At 37.8% G+C, this 20,127-nt stretch overlaps 1 protein-coding gene across 22 annotated transcripts in view; it reads left to right on the top strand.

The window, feature by feature from the left end:
- Positions 1-20,127, top strand: part of MAPK10 (mitogen-activated protein kinase 10) — a 257,723-nt gene that overhangs the window by 95,290 nt on the left and 142,306 nt on the right. For 3 of the 22 annotated variants that reach the window (XM_069093344.1, XM_069093337.1, XM_069093460.1), the window contains one exon: positions 9,995-10,110. The exons of the other annotated variants lie outside the window; for them this stretch is intronic. The gene's annotated coding sequence lies outside the window, so the exon portion shown is untranslated. The remainder of the gene's footprint in view (positions 1-9,994; positions 10,111-20,127) is intronic. 22 annotated transcript variants of the gene reach the window in all.

Raw genomic sequence — 20,127 nt, 5'->3', positions numbered from 1 at the left:
AATAACATTTACCTTATATTTACTGGGGTAATGTAACTTAAATCCTTCCATGTATATACCAAATATACTGTATATAGTAAGAAGATAAATATTAGCCATACATAGACACACACAAACATATGTATATTATTTCTATCATCTCTATTTACCTATCCTTCCACCTAGCCAGTTCTAGCTCCCCATTGCGTTTCTCCTCAATCTCTCTCTGTCTCTCTCCTACTTGCTAGCTAGAAAGTAATGGTATTGTCCCCTTGTATAGAGATTTCTGGGAGAGATTTGGGCAGGGGAAAGGATGAGAGGCTCCATTAGGAGATAATCAGAATCACTGCAATTTCAGGTGCACAGGTAAGCAATTCATCAAAATAAATGATTCTTCAGCACAGCAAGATGCAGTCTTCATTACAAGGGTTCTTTAGGTATGGGCTAGAATAGTGTGACCCTTAGAAGAATCAGACCCGGTCAGCAAAGCAAAACAACCCCACTACCCACCCAAATGTAAACTCAGTAGTGGTGTGGATTGCAGTATATTTGTCAGGACCCAATAGTTATTTGTGACTGCAGCAATATATACATATATATACATATGTATATACAAATATACATATAAAATACACATATATGTATATGTGCATATACATATCTTGGAAAACCTTTAGCTAATAAATATTACAGAAATTAGGAAATAATTCGATTTTTTAAAAGTTTCTCTTCCTTTCATATCAAAAGAATGAGGGGTAATTTTTTTCCTCTTCTGTCTTATAGATGTCTTCCTAGGTCCCTGTAATCTTGCTACAGAGGTAGACAGTTTACAAGGACTTTCCCAGCAGAGGCTAACTGTTCCTTTAATGCAGCCTTTCCTTCCTCTGGTTTGTTGACTCTAACTTTGAGGAAAAACATTGCAAACAGGCAAATGAAGGTAGTTTTGGAGGTCAAATTTCAACCAAATGGGCAAAGGGGAATGTTTGAAAGAAAATACTTTGGATAGACATTGTGGATTCATGGTTCTGTTTATCCTTCCCACTTCCAGCCAACTCTGCTGGTTACAGAACCCGGAGAATTATGGTAGAGGACTGATTAACCAAACTTAACAGAATAAGATATGATGGTCCTGTCCAATACCTGCTGAGATGGTTTAAATCGTTATCATTCTGACTCAGGGAAATTTATTCACATTAAAGCAGGGGTTCTTAACCTGCGGCATGAACTTATATAAAAACTATTTTGATAACTATATTTAAGCATAATTGGTTTCCTCTGTAATCACATATATTTTATTTCATGTATTCAAAAACATTATTCTGAGAAAGGGTCCCAAGGTTTCATCAGAATGACTGCCAGAGGGGTCTGTGACACATGCAGAGGTTAAGAAGCCCTGCTTTAGAGGCAGAAGGGAAGATAAATGAATATACAGGCTTTTGGTTTCACCTATGGATTTTCAGGGACTTTGGGGGTCATGTGTAGCAATTTTGGCTGTTTCTAGAATGTATCCTGTGCACTTTCATTATGTTTATATAACTGACATAAATACTGACTCTGAGCTTTTTTTTTCACTGTTCCATGATGGGAATTGAAAAGCAGATGACAAAGGTGGTTGGTATGTGACTTAGGAAAGGTGCTGAAAAGCCGTCATGCTTTCTTAATATTGCATCCCTCCATCTTCTTGTTGCACATCAGGTCTAATTGGCCAGTCTTCTTCTTGAAAATTTTTTAGTTCATTCCAGGAAAAAACAATCCTGGGGTGGAGAGAAGAGAAAAAAAAATTTATAATGGAAAATTGAGCTTCCTCTCACTTGGTATTTGTTCTTGATACAGTGTTTCTGTTACCGAGATGTGCACATGTATGTCGGCTAGAAGGAGATGTTTGTGAGCAGATCCCAGAGGGTTGAATTTATTTTATCTGTCCTTGTCTGGCATGTCTGAAGCCATTATTATTTAATGGTTTTGTAATGTGTAATCAGTAATTTGCAGGGTAAAAAGAAACTGTTGGTTGATCAAGGATACCGTAGTGTCCTGTGTGCATGTATTTCAAATATAAGTAAGCGCCATCAGATTTCTTAGGTCAGCATATCCTTTAGGAACGTAAGAAGCAAGAACAATTTGGCTGTCTCTGCTAATTTAAATTTCATCTGAAGTTTATATTGTCTTTGGTATAAACTCATTGCAGATTAATTTTTTTGTTTTATAAGCTAATTCAAAAGCTTACCTTGACCATGAATAATAAAAGACAACTTAGGGTGTTTCTTGGTTAAGTGAGATTGTACCCATCCTCCCTTTCTGTTCCTGTTCTGTCATTGGGTCACCTTTTCAGTTGAAGGACTTTCAGTGGAATGGTAAAAATGTGAAAATAAAATAATTACTTCCCCCTCTTTTTATTTTTACCATGTCATTAGAGCACTAAGAAAAAAATGAATGGACAGAGGTCATTGAACTAAATGAGAAAGAAACCAAAAATAAATTATCTCTTTCTATCCAGTATCACTATGCCCTCTTTAATAATTTCTCATACTCTTAGTTGGAAATGGAAATATTTATTTGTGCAAGAAAGAAGAAAGTAGTGTCTTCTGCCCTTAAATGGAGAAATGCATTTGCTGCAGTCTCCTTCATTACCTCTCCTTCAAAGCACAGAGACATGCAAACATATACAACATTTTAAAAATATATATATATATATATATATATATATATATATATACATACTTATTGTAGTTCCATCTGTGTGAAAGGGAGAGGGGATGTGATTTGCATCCTTCTTTTCAACTTAGTTGATGTAGTCACAAAATGTAGTCCCAGTCCTTCCTCAGATATTACTTCCAATTTAACTTAGATAAATCTTGCATGGACATAGTTGTTTGCAGTTTCGTCTTTCTTTGTGTCCTCAGTATTCAGCATGGTGCCGGATACATGATATGTGTTTAAAAAATGCTTGCTGACTGACAACAAAGTATTACATTAGTTATGGCCACACTATGAAGTGTGAATCCCTTTCCCCATATAATTTTAAAAAGCAGCCTCATTGTAAAGCAAAAGCTGAATACTTCTTTGAAGGGCCTTAAATAGGTATGCTGTAGAGAGGGTTCATTAGTTCTGAAGCAGGCATTAGCATTGCTTTTGGGGTGAAGGGATTTGTCTCTCCTCCCCACCCACTGACCATGTAGCTTTGGAGCAGAGAGATTAGAGGCAAACAGTATCCAGCAAGACTCAAGAACATCTATGCCAGGCAGGTAGGTATACAGGGAGGCAGAAATAACTTTAAGGATGGTGACCTCTGGCATCAGAGAAGATTGCTGGCTATGGTTGTACTCAAGAGAAAAGTAGTTCTGGTGATTTTGATTTGAATTGTCGAAAGCACCGTAATGGGTAGTATACAGTCCCACAGACTTACACATGGGATTTAAGGCTCCAGCCTCCACTGGGGATTCAGCCTTTCAGTGCAAGAACAGGTTGGGAGAATAGTCCTAGAGGGTCTACTACATATGGGACTTGGGATTGGTGGGGGAAATTTTTTGCAGATGATCAGTTCAGGTTTGGAGAAAATAGACAAGGGAGAGATGCTTATTACAAACAAATCACGCTACCATTGCATCTTTGGAATATTGTTTTTTTTGGCATTATAAAGGTCTGTGGTGAGTCACTAAGGCTGACACAGATGATAAATAATGTACACGTTGATTTTTTAAAAGAAAATAACATTAAGGCTACCAGACTTTGAGATATTTCCAAATCCATGTTTGTCCATGTTTGTTCCATATTTACATTCCATATTCATAATAGGCAATGTGGTGTCATGCATAGAGAGTTGGTGTTGGAGTCAGGAAGACCTGTATTCAACCCATACTGGGTGTGTGACCCTGGGCAAGCTGGTTAACCTCAGTGTCCTGGGTAACTGTAAAATGAAGTCCTGATCTACATTCATAGAATTTGTATTTACTTATGTCTATATACACATATGTCTACATACTTATGTAACATTGATTACTGTGGCTCTCACTACCTGGAAGGTCAAGTAGACTAGATTTCATTCCTTCTCCTGTGTTCGCTTGGTACTCTTAAGGAAATTTCCGGTTATCTAGGTTAGCCTAGGCTAAGGCCAAGGGCTGCTAGATGGTGCAATGACTAGAGTGCTGACCTTGAAGTCAAGAGACTCATCCTTCTGAATTCAAATCTGGTCTAGGACATTTACTAGCTGTGTGACTCTGGGCAAGTTACTTAATCCTCTTTGCCTCATTTTCCTCCATCTGCCAAGGGCTGCTAGATGGTACAATGACTAGAGTGCTGACCTTGAAGTCAAGAGACTCATCCTTCTGAGTTCAAATCTGGTCTAGGACAGTTACTAGCTGTGTGACTCTGCACAAGTCGCTTAACCCTCTTTGCCTCATTTTCCTCATCTGTAAAACGAGATGGAGAAGGAAATGGCAAACCACTCCAGTATCTTTGCCAAGAAAACCCCAAATGGGGTCATGGAGAGTTGGGTATGACTGAACAACAGCAGTAACAAGGTCTCTGCACATGATTGTAGCACCCACCTTCAATTGTAGGGGGTGGTTCCCTGCACCCATTTCCATTTGGTAACTAACTGTCAGAATAGCTTTTATATGGAAATATTTACTTCAAAAGATACAGTCACAAATATATAAACTTACTCTCCCAGCACATAGGAGGAAAAATCTTCTTGCTTCCTAAACCACCTCAGTCTCTGAGGAGTGGAAAAGGATGAGACTGATAGCTTAGTTTGAGTCATATAAAGCATGATCTCAGTTCTAAGTCCAAAATACTGTTCAGTCTGAATTCCCAAGTGCCTTGTCTTCTCTGGGCTACTGAGTCAGGCTGGCTGGCTACATCATCTCACCTGTAATCTTGGCTCCAAGGTCGCCATGGCTCAGACTCCCAGCCCTACTAGAATCACCTCCAGCACCTGAAGCTGAGGACAAATCATGCAGAACAGAAACAAATGCCCCTAAACCCATTTCTCAAAGCCAAGATAAGAGAAGGAGAGCAGGGGAAAGAAGTTCTTCCCTTCCCACTGGTTTAGTTCATGGGATCTGTGCTATGGGTGAACTGGGTTATTTTCCTTCTGGAAGAACATAAAGTGGCAGGAAAAAAAAATCACGAGCATCTCTGACAATCAAAGCAAGCTACCCTACCCACGTGGTAGGGGATGCAGAGGCCTCCATGTTAGGCAATCTGGACACATTCCTGTACAAGCCTGGGTTACACATACATATACATATACAAAGTACATATGCCCATATATATATATATATAATATATACAGATAAGTATCTATATTTGCATGAGGAAATTTCAATATATTAATATAAGATTTATATATTAAAAATATATGTATATATTAAAATCTAACCATAAGATAATTGTTGTTCCTTTTTAAGGGATCAGTTTTCAATACAAAAGAACCATAAAATATTTGTCTGCCTTTTAATTGTTTTACTGCTACAGTTTTATAATTACTTTTGGTAGGTTGAGAGGTTGGTGACTGTATCCAGGTAGGTATGCCTTTCCTTCCCCTGAGGCAGGTTTCAAGCCCTCTGTACCTTTTCTCTTAAGATTTGACCGGCCTGACTAGTTAGAATTACCCTTCAATGACTCAGCCTTCCAAAATCCAGTATTAGAATCCACAGTGTGATGAGGCCCTGGAATAGTCCTTGAGAATAGGTATTGCTGTATGCCTTATATGGTGAGATGACCCATTAGAACAGTAGCAAGATGGAGCTTGAATGAACTAGTTTTGTCCAGCCTCCCTAATTTTGAGGAAATGAAGACAATGAAGCTTTTCCAAAGTCAAACAAGTGATGGCAGACTTGACATGGGGCTTGGACCCAGGTCTTCTGACTGAATCTAGATCTCTCTTTATCGGTTAAATGGAAAAGCAAATTGAAGTTTGTTTTTTTTTTTAAGCAATTTGGGTTAAGTAACTTGCTCAAGGTTACACAGCCAGTTATTTCTGGGTATGGTGCTATCAGAGCCCGGATTTGATCCCAGGTCATCCCAACTCTGGGGCTGGTGCTCTTACTCACTGAGCCATCTGGCCGCCCCTACAAATTGAAGTTTTAAAAGAAGGTCCTAGACATAAAGAATTTCTGTACTTAGTTCTGTGAAGATTTTTATAGTACGACTAATACTATGGATCTGTATGTTGACATGAGTTGTTGCCAATGTTCTTATTTCACTGCATCTCTGAGATGCAAGCCTTGTAAACTTGTAGAAATCAGGCTTCCACTCTTTTCTCAGGGATGAAAATGAAGGCTTTGAACAGGATAAAGACCATTAAGCCTCCTTAGAGGCATTCATGGAATAATTGCTTATTTTAAAGCTGCGTTGTGTACAGTTAAGTTTAAACCATTTGTTCAGATACTGTCCAGTGACCTTGTAGGAAAGTAAAGTATGCCTTTCCAATTCTTTTGTGGGATTTTCCTTCACTGAGAACAGCATAATGTTCTAGCTTCCAACTCATGGAGTAGTTAACTGGTCAGTCAATCAATAAGTATTTATTAAGTGATCATTTTATGCCAAGTATGATACTAACAGATTCTGAACTTAACTCTTTTGAATTAAATATACACTATCAGATTGGATTCCCAGAGTGAGGTTGACTACATTTCACCTTCAAAATTCTAGCACATAGATTTCCAAAGTGGGTGATACTGTCCGCAGTGGGGTGCTGGAATGATCGGGGGGGGGGGCAGTAGTAGTGTCAGGGGCATTAAATAAAAATAAGGGGATGGTGGAAGCATAAGGAAAGAAGAGAAGAAAAATTTGAAAAACCATGTTTCATCTATTGTATAACAAAGTTAAAGCCATAATGATTACATTATTTTCCAAATAAACACACAAAATGCCAGTTATAACCCATCGGTGGTCAATTCTGCTGACAGGTCTTAACAAGCAAGTGTTGACAAGTGGTCTTGTTGCACATTGTTGGAAAGTCCAGCATTCATTGGCAGGAATATATGCATGTAATTATTTGTTTACAATATCATAGTATACAGCTATGTCATGCAACCCTGCATCATCCAAATTTCAGTTCAGGGAAAAACCACAAATTACAATAAATTATTAAATTGAAGATGCATCATTTAAAAGACATTTTATACTTTTTTGAAATGATGCAAATTTTTAAACTTTTAAAGGGTTAAGGAAAGTACATTTCTAGAGGGGAGCTAAGTAAATTTTTTTTTGAAAAGGAAGTGATAGGCCAAATAAGTTTGGGATCCTCTGCTCTTGTGGTGCCCTTGAAGGTGTGTATCTTTCTTTCTTTTTTTTTTTTTTAATGCTTTATTAACTTCTGATTTACATCATTCTTTTCCACCAGGTATTGAGTTACAAATTTTCTCCCTGTTTTTCCCTACTCACCGCCCCAAAATAGCAGTCCCACAGGATATCCCCTCCTCCAATCTGCTCTCTCCCATATTTTCTCCCATACCCCTTTCGACTTTTCCAGTGGATCTCTATACCTCAGTGCCTGTAAATCTTATTTCCCAATTACATGTAAGATGGTATTAATAATAGTATACACACACACACACACACACACACACACACACACACGGTGTGTATCTTTCTAATGTTCTTGGCTTAAGCCTTTATTCTAGTCTCTCTAATATTCACCAGTGGTCAACACTCTTGTGTAATTTAACCAAATAACATCAATAAGCTTTTTAAAAGGGGTATTTATTGAGAAGAGAGCAAGAAAAGAATTACAAACATTTCTCCCCAACACTTGGTGGCATACTCCTATATACAATGTTGGTCCCAGGGGGAATGGACTCAAATGTAAAAGTAGATTCTATAAACATTGGCTCCACCAGTTCATTTCTTGATGCAGCATAGCCCATAGATGAATTATTTTACTTCCTTTTGACTACCTTTAATACATGCTGTGCTGGGTCAAGCAGTTTATTTGGGACTTTGAATCCCACAAAGTTTAGTTGCAATCAGGCATTGCCAATGCTTCTAACTCCCAGGTCTGATGGTTTATTCTCCCAGCCTTTTGAAGCTCACAGTGTTGTGAGCTAGTCTGATATTCTTTCACTTAAGAGAAGGAAAGTACAAACGCAGAGGAAAAGAATAGAAGCCAATGTTCCTAGGCCACATGGTTACCCAGGTGGGGACACAGAGCTAGAGGCTCCTTCCCATCCAGAGGCTTATGTAACCCAGCAGGAAAAGAGGAAGAGAGAGAGCCTTAGCTGATTAGTGCCTTTCAAATGCACACCCACTTCTTTCTCTGCAGCCACTCTGTTTCTTCTCCATTTTCCTTGCTTCCCTGGTGGTTAGAAGATAGGAAAGAATTTCTTCCAATGAACTTTCTGCAAATAATCATAGCAGATGAGCTTGGCCAGTTCCCTGTTACACAAATAAAACAAACAAACAAAAAACCAGTCCCTGCCCTATAGTAGCTCACATATTAATGAAAGAGACAACTTGTGAATATATAAGTACATACATATGGTGCCTTGGGTGGTAATCTCTGAGGGAAATGTGCTAATATAACTAGGAGACTTGGGAAAGGTCTTCTGTAGAATGTGGGGTTTGGGATGAATCTTGAAGAAAATCACAGAAACTAAGAGGAGGGGAGATGACTCCAAACATAGGACTCTTTTCTGGTTAGGATTATCTAAACCATTGCAAAGGAAGGGGAAATAGAAGATTGTCAATTATGTGTGTGTCTCAGTAAGGGAGGTTAGTGTGAGCAGTGGATGTTAGAACACTCAGAGTAGGAAGGATTCAGGTGATGAAGAGTATGTTATATTTGATTCTTGGTACTTGGGGACCATTGGAGTTTATTTAATTAGAGTAGTGACCTGGTCAGACCTGCTCTAGAGAATCATGTATCTATACACCTTGGAAGTCATTGAATCTAATCATACTAAATTTATTTACAGCAAAGGAAGCTGAGACACAAAAAGCTTATACACCTAGTAAGTGGCATAGCCAGAATTGAAGCTGAGGACCTATCATCCTGTAATGGGAATGTAAATTTGAAGATCTTCCCTGCCCCTAGGCTAAAGTGCACCTGGAGCCTGGGGTGGGAGGCTTGTTTTTCAGTAGATACTTCTTGATTGGCCAGTGAGTCAATAAGGTTGTTACATTCTCTGAGCCAAGAGAAGGCTATATATGCCCTGATGTGTAGCTTTGTTTTGGGGGCTCACTTTGAGAAGTGTTCTGTGATTTGATCAGATGAAACTCTGGAAAGCCGCTGTCCAGAGCCCCCCGGCTTTGAAACCCAGATGTTGTTTGGTGTAGATGTAATGGTTGGACAGTTTGGAAATTGTCTATTTGATCTGTTTCTGTCTTGATAATTCTGTCTATATATTCTGAAGTTCAGGGTGCTGACCTTTTTCCCCTGAACTAGGTAAATGATACATATTTGACTGATTAAAGTAAGCTTGTTAACCCATTTTGAGTTGCTTTCCTTTATCAAAGCAGATCTAAAAACCTGTGTTGGCAGCAAACCCTGAGGACGCTTGGGGTGCTTGCTGATACACATCTTAAATTCACTACTCTTTTTGCCAGCTCATGTTTTAGTTACATACACACATACATATATACACATACATACACATATGTGCATATACGAATACATACATACACAAATATATGTGTGCATAATGTCTTAGGATTGATCACTCTTTAAATATTTGATTTTTATTTCATGGTCAAAAAATTCCTAATATTTTCAAATGTCATTATCAAATCAAATAATATATCTGAAGCACCTTACAAATGTAAAAGAGCCACTCAAATATCAGCTATTACCATATTATTTTGTGTGGACTTAAATCTGAAACTAAAAATTTCTCAGCTTTTCCCTCATCATAAAAATATTTCAAAGCATCCCATTTACTGACTTAGACAGTGTTTGTTAGTGCTGACATTTGGGCTCCTTGCAATTTCCTTGATTATTTTTTCCTTTCCTGTTTGGAATAAAATTCCTGTTTAGGTGATGAAACTAAGCATGTGTATCTTTTTTTATCTTTAGGGCTAGAGTTAGAAACTTACATCAGCAGGACTGTCTCAGATCTCACTATGACACCTCATGCATGAAGCTGATAACTTAAGACTATTTCCTATAGATGAGTCACAATACAAGCAGTGGTGAGTTGTGGCATTGATGAAATAAGTGGGTCCTAAAGAGCATGAGATAAACATTATGTATACAATTATTATACAGTTTCTGTGTTTAGTCTATGTTTCTGAGGAGTTATTCCTTCATTCTTTATATTGCACATTATACTAATGCATTAAAAATGAACATAGGTAATCGAATGACAAAATGTTTACATGGTGATGTAAATAATATTAATAATATACTGCTGAGGAGAATCATATATCTTTATCATATATTTCAAGATTTGAATCACTGAATTCTGGTTGAATCATTAAATGATTACCTTGGTTTCAGAGAGATACTTTCTGGTGGTAAAATAATAATTAGGTCCTAATAGAACCAAGAAGCACACCTGGTAGTACTGCTGTTTCTTTTTAATGTTCTTTTGATCCTATTTATAAATTAGTACTTAATGAAGACAAGTCACACCACATTTTAAAATTCATTCCCTGGATATTTTAAACCTCTATTTTTTTCTGTTTAATAAAACCAAACACAAAAAGTTATCTGTCTAAATTCTTTTTCCTTATTTGAATACTTAGAATCATATTATTTCTTAAAAAAATGGCTCTAGAACTTTTGTGTGAACTTGGTGCTAGGCTATAGATTTAATGTGGGGAAGCAGAAGCACTTCTGGCCCTTGAGAAGGTTCCAGTGTAGGTGGGGAGACAAAAGAAGCACAGAGGAAAAAATTACAAAACACTTCAATATGGTAGTTATTGTTGGACTTTCCCTCTTTAAATGGCACATTTTAGTATTTCATGATTCTATAAATTAAAGGCAGTTTATGCTGGCCATTGTTGGTGCTATACAGGGGACCTTGGGTTCCCCAAAACCTTGTTAATGGAGCATAACTGCTGTCAGGCTCTACCAAGACAGAAAGACTGAGTATAAAGCAAGTGTGCCTGATATAGGATCAGCATGGCTAAGTTTACAGAGGCTTGTCACTAGGATGGCTACCCAATGATGAATTTTCAAGTCATAGCCTCTCTCACTGACCTTTTATAAAGTCATTTTCAGTGATATTCTTCTGTTCAAGGAGTATGAATACCTATATAATCACAGATCATCAAAGTGGAAAGAACCCTGGATTTGGAGTTGAAAGACATGGTTCAAAGCCTATATTTGAATTTTACTATGTGTAAAGTTGTACACTTGGTCAAGTCTCTTAGTGAGAGCCACTACCTGGGTCTTATTTTTCTAATTTGTAAAACGAAGGGGTGGGACTCGATTATCTGTAGATTCCAACTGGAAGGGAGCTTAGAGGTCACCCAAGGTCACTTTAGAGGTCAATACAAGCCCCTCATTTTACATATAGGGAAATTGAGGTCTGAAGAGAACAAACAGCTTGCCCAAGGTCACATGGGTAGTAAGTGTGATATAGAATCTGAACCTTGGTCTCTTGACCCCAGTTCCCATCCTCTTTCCACTATGCTATGTGGCTTCCAAATCCATCATCCTATGACTAATTATTAGTTTGTGGAAATACAGGAATATATTCTACTTCTCTGCTTTTCAGATTGAGAGACTAGTGCAGAACTTTATTTGATACTGCTTCGGCACTTCTAGGACGAATGATTTGATTCTCTCTTCATTAGCGAAGGTGGCTTAGCAAATCCCCCTATATTTTAGCAAATAGGTCTTTGGCAAAAGTAAATTAATAAATAAAAATTATTATTGCATAGTGGCCAATACTCTGCTGATGAGTTCTCTCTGAACCTAACTAGGCTAATTCTCCAGTCAACAGATCCAGTCTATTCTTGAACCCATACTCAGAAACTTTTTCAGTTTGGAAGGACCTGAGAAAATGTCTAGTCTTCTGGAATAGCCTTCAGAAACTGGGGAGGGAGAGGTTACCTCTAAATCATGATGAGGTATTGGAGTTGGGCTTTAGTGGAATATTCAGTTAATATAACAATTTTAAGAAAGACTTCAATCCTATATTATGACTAGTTAAGGGAAAATAACAAGCAAGAAAAAGAAAGGAAAAAAGAAAGAAATTGGGGAGGGAAAAGAGACTAAGTGACAGACAAAAAACTAGAAAGGTTAGTAACTGAGTGAAGCAGACAAACACATTCACATATAAACAGAGTTAAATTAAGGGAGATGGAAAGATTCATTTGATTTACACAAATGTAATCAGTGGTACATCAATGTAATCAGGTTTCTCATTTCTAAAATGAGCTTCAGAAGGAAATGATAAACGACTACAGAATTTTTGCCAAGAAAACTCCAAATGGGGTCATGAAGAGTGGGATATGACTGAAATGACTGAACAAAAACAACAACAATGAATGGTACACCTAATTTTCCTATAATTGCAAAAATATACTGCTATTTGTAGAACAACAATCTAACTTTTACTGATATTGGAGTTTTTTACTTTGGTGGTCAAGGCCCTGGACTGTTGGTTCTGTTGAAGATCTTCCCAAAGCTAGAGCCAAGATGTCATTACTTCCAATAAGAATCATTGTGGTGAGTCACAATGAGCCCACAAATTCCTCCCAACAAACCTGGAAATAGCACCAGACTGAATCTTATGGAGAAATCCAGAAAAAAAGTAGAACGAGTCCCTTTGCTTATGAGGAGATAGACAAGGAGATCTGAGGACACTGGAGATGAGGTCTGGCTAGGAGCACACCGAGCACTGCAGTGCCCAGGTAATAGAAGACCCAAAAGCTAGACCAGACCACTGGGTGTCTATGGAAACAAATGCCAGCTTTGTCATGCACTACCCAAGTCTGGGTCACAGATCCTGAGAAGAATGAGAAGAGGATTCCAGTGATAAACACTGTTCTTGGTAGGAAGGCCCTGACCTGAGTGCTGAAAAAGGAAGAATTTCTGCAACTCTGAACCAACAGAACTTTCTGACTGGTTGATAGGGGAGTCTGGTAGTATTCTATCTTTGCACAGATACAAACCCTGGTCCCAAATCTTATAGACCTCTGATGAGTGGGGGGGTGGGGGTGGAGTGGGCAGCAAAAATGCTTTATCCTGGCTGAGACTGCTTTGGAAGCACTGAAATATTTCAGGTCCCCAGCATCTCCCTGAGATCCTGAAACAACACAACACACAATACCCTCAAAAAGCATCAACAGTACTAGCCCAGGTCTTCCCTCCAGAAGTACAGCAGAGTTCAAGTCCAATATCAAGTCTGAAGTCAGGAAGTGGGCTGGAAGAATGAACAAACAAGCAAAGAACCTTACTATAAAGAGGTATTATCTTGGCAGGGACACTGAAGCCATAAATGCCAAAGAGAATGAATCCACAGCATCTACAAGCAACGTCTCAGAGAAAATCAGTGTGAGCACAAATTCAACCAGAATCCTAGAAAAGACGAAGCAAGAAAAAGAACTAAAGATGTTTTTATAAATGAAATGAGGGTGTTTAAGGGAAAAAAATGAGGGCTGCAGAAGAAAGAATTGGAAAGGGAAATAATAACTTGGCACAAGAGTTACAAATATTTGCCCAAGCAACAAACACTCTGAAAATTCAAATAAACCAAATAGAAGCCAATGAGGCAAGAAGAAATGTTAAAGCCAAAAAGCTAAAAAGAAGAAGAAGAAGAAGAAAATGTAAGGTATCTCAAACGAAAAACAGCTGGCACAGAAAACAGATTGAGGAGGAAAAATATTAAGAATCATTGAAAAAAGAGCCTAGATATCATATTTCAAGAAATACTGAAAGAAAATTGCCCAGATTCTTAGAGCCAGATGGCAAACTGGAAACAGAAAGAATCCACCAATTAGCTCCAGAAAAAAATCAAAACTTTCAGAACCATGATAGCAAATATCTACAGCTCATAGGTCAAAGAAAAATACTGTAAGCAGTGACAGAGAGAGAGAATTCAAGTACAGAGGCACCATCGTCAAGATTACATATGATTTAGCACCCACTAAAGGATAGGAGAACATGGAATGCAGTATTCCAGAAGGCAAAGGATAATAAGCTTACAGATGAAATATAGCTTACCCAGAAAAACTGAGGATGATGTCACAGGGGGGAAAAGGATATTTAATGAAATAGAGAACTTCCAAACACTCTGAATGAAAAGTCCAAAGCTATCAAGAAATTTTGAAGTTCAAGCAAAGGAGTGAAGAGCCACAAAAAAGGTAAATATTAATAAAGTGATAAAGGACTAACTAAAAAAGAATTAGCTGCTAATTTTCAAGCATGGCGAAATGATACATATACCCCTTCTGAACCCTATCATCACAAGGGTCCACAGAAGAAGTCTAAATAGACAAGATGTGGGAGTGGTTTTGGTTTCTCTTGATTTTAAGAAAAGAATGGAAAGAGAGGAAAAAGAATATATTGAGGGGTAAGGGAAATTATGATTAGAAAATATTATTTCACATAATGAAAGCATGCTAGTAGAGATCTATACAAGCAAAGAGGAAAGGGTGGAGAGAGAAGCTGACACTTGAAGTCAATTCTTATCTGAATGGTCAGAAGAAGGCAGAATATACATAGACACAGTTGGGTACAGAAATACATTTCACTCAAAAGGGAAATAGAAGGAAAAGGGGAGAATGGAGAAGGGGGAATTAGAGGGAAGGGGACGTTAAGGGAGAGAACAGTCCTAAGCAAAATAAACTGTAAGGACATAAAAAACTATTTCTAGGGGTGGCTAGGTGGCGCAGTGAATAGAGCACTGGCCCTGGAGTCAGGAGGACCTGAGTTCAGATACAACCTCAGACATAACACACACACACACACACACACACACACACACACACTAGCCATGTGACCTTGGGCAAGTCACTTAACCCCAACTGCCCTCCCCCAAAAAAACTATTTCTAGCTCTTTTTGAGGTAGCAAAAAATGGGAATCTTGGGGAATACCCATAAATTAGTGAATTGAACAATGTATAGTTTATAAATGTGATGGAGTACTACTCTGCTAAACTCTAATCAATGTAATAACCAACAAGAATTCCAGAGGACTAATGAGGAAATACACTACCCATCTCCTGATAGAGAGGTGAAGAGTTCAGAATGAAGAATGAAACAAAAAATTTTTAAACATAGCCAAAGTGGACATTTATTTTGATTGACTAGACATGCTTGTAAGGGGCTTGTTTTTCTTGTGTTCTCAACTGGGGAGAAGGGAAGGTTGATTTGAGTAGGAGGATGAGAAAGCAGATTTTGGTTAATGACATCAAAATAATTTTTTGAAGGACTCTTCCATCTGCAGACCCTCCCCAACAACCAATGGGCTTAGTCAAGATGTAGTCTGTGAAAGGTGAAACTGTGTGATTCTGCTTTCATCCCTCATGGAAAGGAAAGAGGGGACAAAAAGGTCTAGAGGCCCTGGAAATATGGTTGATTCAGAGTCAGTTGTATCCCATCATTTCCTTTCTCCTCTTTTATGTCTTGAATAATTAGGGTGAGATCAGTAGTAACACTGAATATTCTATAAATTTCTCATTCTCTTTTTTTCCTGGGTGGTGAAACACCACACACACACACACACACACATATGTATATGTATGTATATATGTGTGTGTATGTATATATATATAGTACTGAAATTTGGACTAGTGTGACTGGTCCACCCAGCACAGGATGACTTGGACAGTACTAGACCAACAGAGCTCTTCTCACCACCCCACATTCCTCAACGTGTGCTTCAAGATACAGAGAAGGAACTGTAGGAAGATGGAGATATGTTAGGACCAAAAGGTCCAGATCTCACAAAACACTCCTATCAATCTCTAAAAATGTACCAGAAAGAACAATAACTCAGTCAGCTAGCATTTATTTTTTAAATAATATTTTGTTTTTCTCCAGTTACATGTACAGACAGCTTTTAATATTCTTCTAAAAACTTTTTTGAGTTCCAAATTTTCTCTCCCTTCCTCGCTCACCTCCCCTTCCTTGATACAATAAGCAATTTGGTATAAGTTATCCATGTCCAATCATGGAAAACATATTACCCTATTAGTCATGTTGTGAAAAAGTCACAGACCCAAAGGGAAAAAAAATGAAAAAAATACAGAAAATGAAAAATAGTATGCTTAGATCTGCATTCAGGCTCCATCAGTTCTTTCTCTGAAGATGAATAGTATTTTTATCATGATTCTTTTGAAATTGTGTTAGATTATTGTTTTGCTGAGAAAAGCTAAGTCACTTACAATTGATCATCATGCAGTATTCCTGTTACTGTATACAATGTTCTGGTTCTGCTCAGTTCATTTTGCATTAGTTCATAGAAGTCTTTCCAGGTTTTTCTGAAACCTGCCTGCTCATCATTTCTCATGGTACAATAATATTCCATTACAATCATACATCATAACTTGTTCAGCCATTCCCCAATCGAGGGACATCCCCTCACTTTCCAATTCTTAGCCACTATAAAAAGAGCTGCTATAAAAATTTTTGTACTAATAGGTTCTCTTTGCCTTCCCCCCTTTTAAAAAAATCTCTTTAGGATACAGACTTAGTAGTGGTATTGCTAGATCGAAGGGTATCCACATATTTCCAAGTTGCTCTCCAGAATAGTTGAATCAGTTCGTGATTCCACCAACAATTAATTAGTGTCCCTATTTTTCCATATCCCCACTAATATTTGTCATTTTTACTTTTCTGTCATATTAACCAATTTGATAGCTGTGAGGTAGTACCTCAGAATTGTTTTAATTTACATTTCCCTAATCAGTAGTGATTTAGAGAATTTTTTTCCAGCTGATTATTGATAGCTTTGATTTCTTCATCAGAAAACTGTCCATTCATATTCTTTAACTATTTATTGATTGGGGAATGATTTGTATTTTTTAAAAATAAATTTCAATCAGTTCTCTATATATTTGAGAAATGAGGCCTTTAACAGAGGAACTTGCCATTAATTTTCTCCCTCAATTTCCTGTTTTCTTTCTAATCTTGGTTGCATTGGCTTTGTTTGTGCAAAAACTTTCAAATTTAATATAATCAAAGGTGTCCATTTTACATTTAGTGTCACTCTTTATCTCTTATTTGGCCATAAATTCTTCCCTTCTTCATAGATCTGGCAGGTGAACTATTCCTTACTCCCCTGTTTACTTGTGGTATCACCTTTTATGTTTAAATCATGTACCTATTTTGAGTTTATCTTGATATATGGTGTAAGATGTTGGTCTAGATCTAACAACTAGCATTTATTAAACATGTACTATATGCCAGGTACTGTGCTAAGTATTGGGGTTACAAAGAAAAACAAATAAAAAAAAAAGCCACCCAAAGCCATTCCCTGCTCTCAAGGAGGTCATAATCTCTGATGGCAAGACAATTTGCAGGGGTCTATGCTACATCAAGATTATGAAGGATAAGCTGGTAATAAGTCTCAGAGGAAAGTCAATGAGATTATAGAAGGTTGAGAAAGGATTTGTGCAGGAGGTGGGACTTTAGCAGACACTTGAGGGAAGCCAGAATCCAGGGGAGATAGGAGGCAGAGATGAGAATTGAGAGTGTTCCAGAGATGAGAGGCAACCTGTAAAAATGGATAAAATCAGAAGCGGAGTCTCATTTACAAGTAATAGAAAGGAGGCCAGTGTAGAATTAGGTGTAAAAAGGCTGAAAAGATAAGAATAGGCCAGGTTATCAAGGGCTTTAAAAGCCAAACAGAGATTTTTATGTTTCTTCCTGGAAGTAATAGAGAGCCACTGGCTCTTATTGAATAAAGAGGTGATAATGGATAGCTGAGTGATAAACGAAACATCTATCTATTCCTCCATTTAATCTAGCCTCAAAAAGACCATAAAAATACTTTGGAAGTTCTCAATAGAGAAAAGAAAATACCAAATAGTTATAGGGTAAAGTGTGCAAGCAAGTTGATCCCATAACAAGAGACAGGACAGACTAATATCCAAGGTTTAGCCATTGCAGGAGACAAGGCTAGAGCAACACTCAGCATGCAGCTTCTACTTGTGGGACCTGAACTTGACTTAGTATCTAGGAGACCCATCTCCAACCCAAAGCTCATTAGTCCCTACTGGGAAACAAAGCAAGAAGCAAAGCCAATCAGCATTTGATCAGGTCAGTAACTGGTCACCTCACAGTTAAATGCCAGAGGAGCCATAGCAATAGAAAGGTCTCAAAGAAAGCTTGCTAGAAGTACAATGAACAACATTTGTTTGGTGTCCATCAGGGTCATAGCAAGGAATGTAGTGACCTCCAGGTTTGGGTCTGCCTAAAGAAGGAGACAGAGAATAAGCCAAGACCTAAATCTAAGTCAGATTACTAGTATACTGAGCCAACACCTAGGAAATTTTTTGCAGAATGAGGAGCATAGTCTTAGGTACTGCATTTAGAATCAGGCAGGACCTGCCAACACTGTGTGACAGTAATATGGAGAGCAGAGTCTCACCCAAACACAAAGCCACAATCCGGAAGCTGAAGCTGCCAATATGAATAAAGGGAAGAAAGTGTGAGGCATGATTGAGAGAAGAGATTGAGAGAAGCCCAAGGAAAGAAGAAAAGAGTAGTTCTACAATGATTTCAAGTAGATCATCAGAGAAAAGAATGTTCTGACCACAAGATGAAATGAGCAAGACACAAAATTTGATGTTAAAAGGAGAGGAAAGAGTGATAATGATTAATAGCTTATCACAGATTCTGATTACCTGAAAGGAATGCTCTGCAAACTAGAATGGGTCAAACAGAAAGCAATGACTCCATGAAACAACAAAGAATATTATAAAACAAATCAAAAGACAGGAAAAAAGGTGAAAATTCAAGCTACCTGCTATAAAAAAAAAAACAACTGACTTGGAAAACAAGTCAAAGAGAGACCATCTGAGAATCAGATTACCAGACATTCATGACCAAAGAAGTCTAGATGTAATATTTTAAGAAATGATAAATAAAACATACCCAGAGTGAGAGGGCAAAGTGAATACAGAAAGAATGCAAAGAAAGAAACACTAAAATGAAAATGTCCTTGAATGTCACAGTTAAAATCCAGATCTTCAGGTAAAAAATGAAAGGTACAGTATGCATTCAAAAAGGAAGAATTCAAGTTGTAAGGAGCCCTAGGAGGATGACCCAAGATTTGGTGGCTGCTATTATAAATGAGAAGAGAGTTTGAAAGACAATACTCAGGCAACTAGGTAGCACACCGAATAGAGCGTTGGAATCAGGAAGACCTGAGTTCAAATCTGACCTCCGACACTTACTAGTTTTATGACCCTGGCAAGTCACTTAACACTATCTGTCTTATTTTCCTCATCTGTAAAATGAGCTGGAGAAGGAACTGTCAAAGCACTCCAGTATCTTTGCAAGAAAACCCGAAATGGGGTCATGAAGAGTTGAACATGATAGAACAGCAGCGATTGCCCAAAGCAAAAGAGAAAATCTTAGAATCAAGAATAATCTCAGTGTGATCTTAAAGGAGAAAAAAGGATTTTTAATGAGAGTACTTCTAAGGATTCCTGATGAAAAGCCCAGAACTGTGTAGAAATTCAAACACTAGTGAGTAGAAAAATAGAAAAGTGAAGGTAAAGACAGTTTCATCAATGCAAAAGAATTATCTAATGATAAGTTACATTCTAATAAAGGAGGAGAAATAAATATGCTTTCTAATATCTTTCAGGGTCACAGAGAAATTAATAAGGTGTATATAGATCCTGGGAAGGAAGGGAGTCATTGTATTTGGTTTTAATGTTCTTAGGAAGAAGTAAATGAGAGCAAAAGGAGAAGAAAGGGGAAGGAACTTGCTAACTTGCAAAATAGAAGGGCACGAGATGAAAATCATACAGACAGGAAGGAAAGGGAGCGTGATGTAAATCCTATGAACCTCATTTTCATCTGAACAGAGTAAGGTTGAGCACTCACACTCCTTCCCCCAACCTCCACCACACACACACACACACACACACGCACACACACACACACCCAAGTGTGTGGTGTAGAAGTATGTTGTCCAATACTCAACAAGTAAATAGTCAGGGAAAGAAAGGAGGAAGAGAAAAGTTTAAGCTGGAGGGCAAGATATCAAAGATGTAGGTTTAAAAGGAAAGGAAAAAGAA

This window comes from Petaurus breviceps, unplaced genomic scaffold (genome assembly GCF_028583685.1).
Source record: "Petaurus breviceps papuanus isolate PSGF00001 unplaced genomic scaffold, PetGlider_PUasm1.0 126, whole genome shotgun sequence".
Classification (NCBI taxonomy): domain Eukaryota; kingdom Metazoa; phylum Chordata; class Mammalia; order Diprotodontia; family Petauridae; genus Petaurus; species Petaurus breviceps.
The sequence above is the reverse complement of the archived record's forward strand: the minus strand, read 5'-3'. Positions and strand labels throughout refer to the sequence as shown.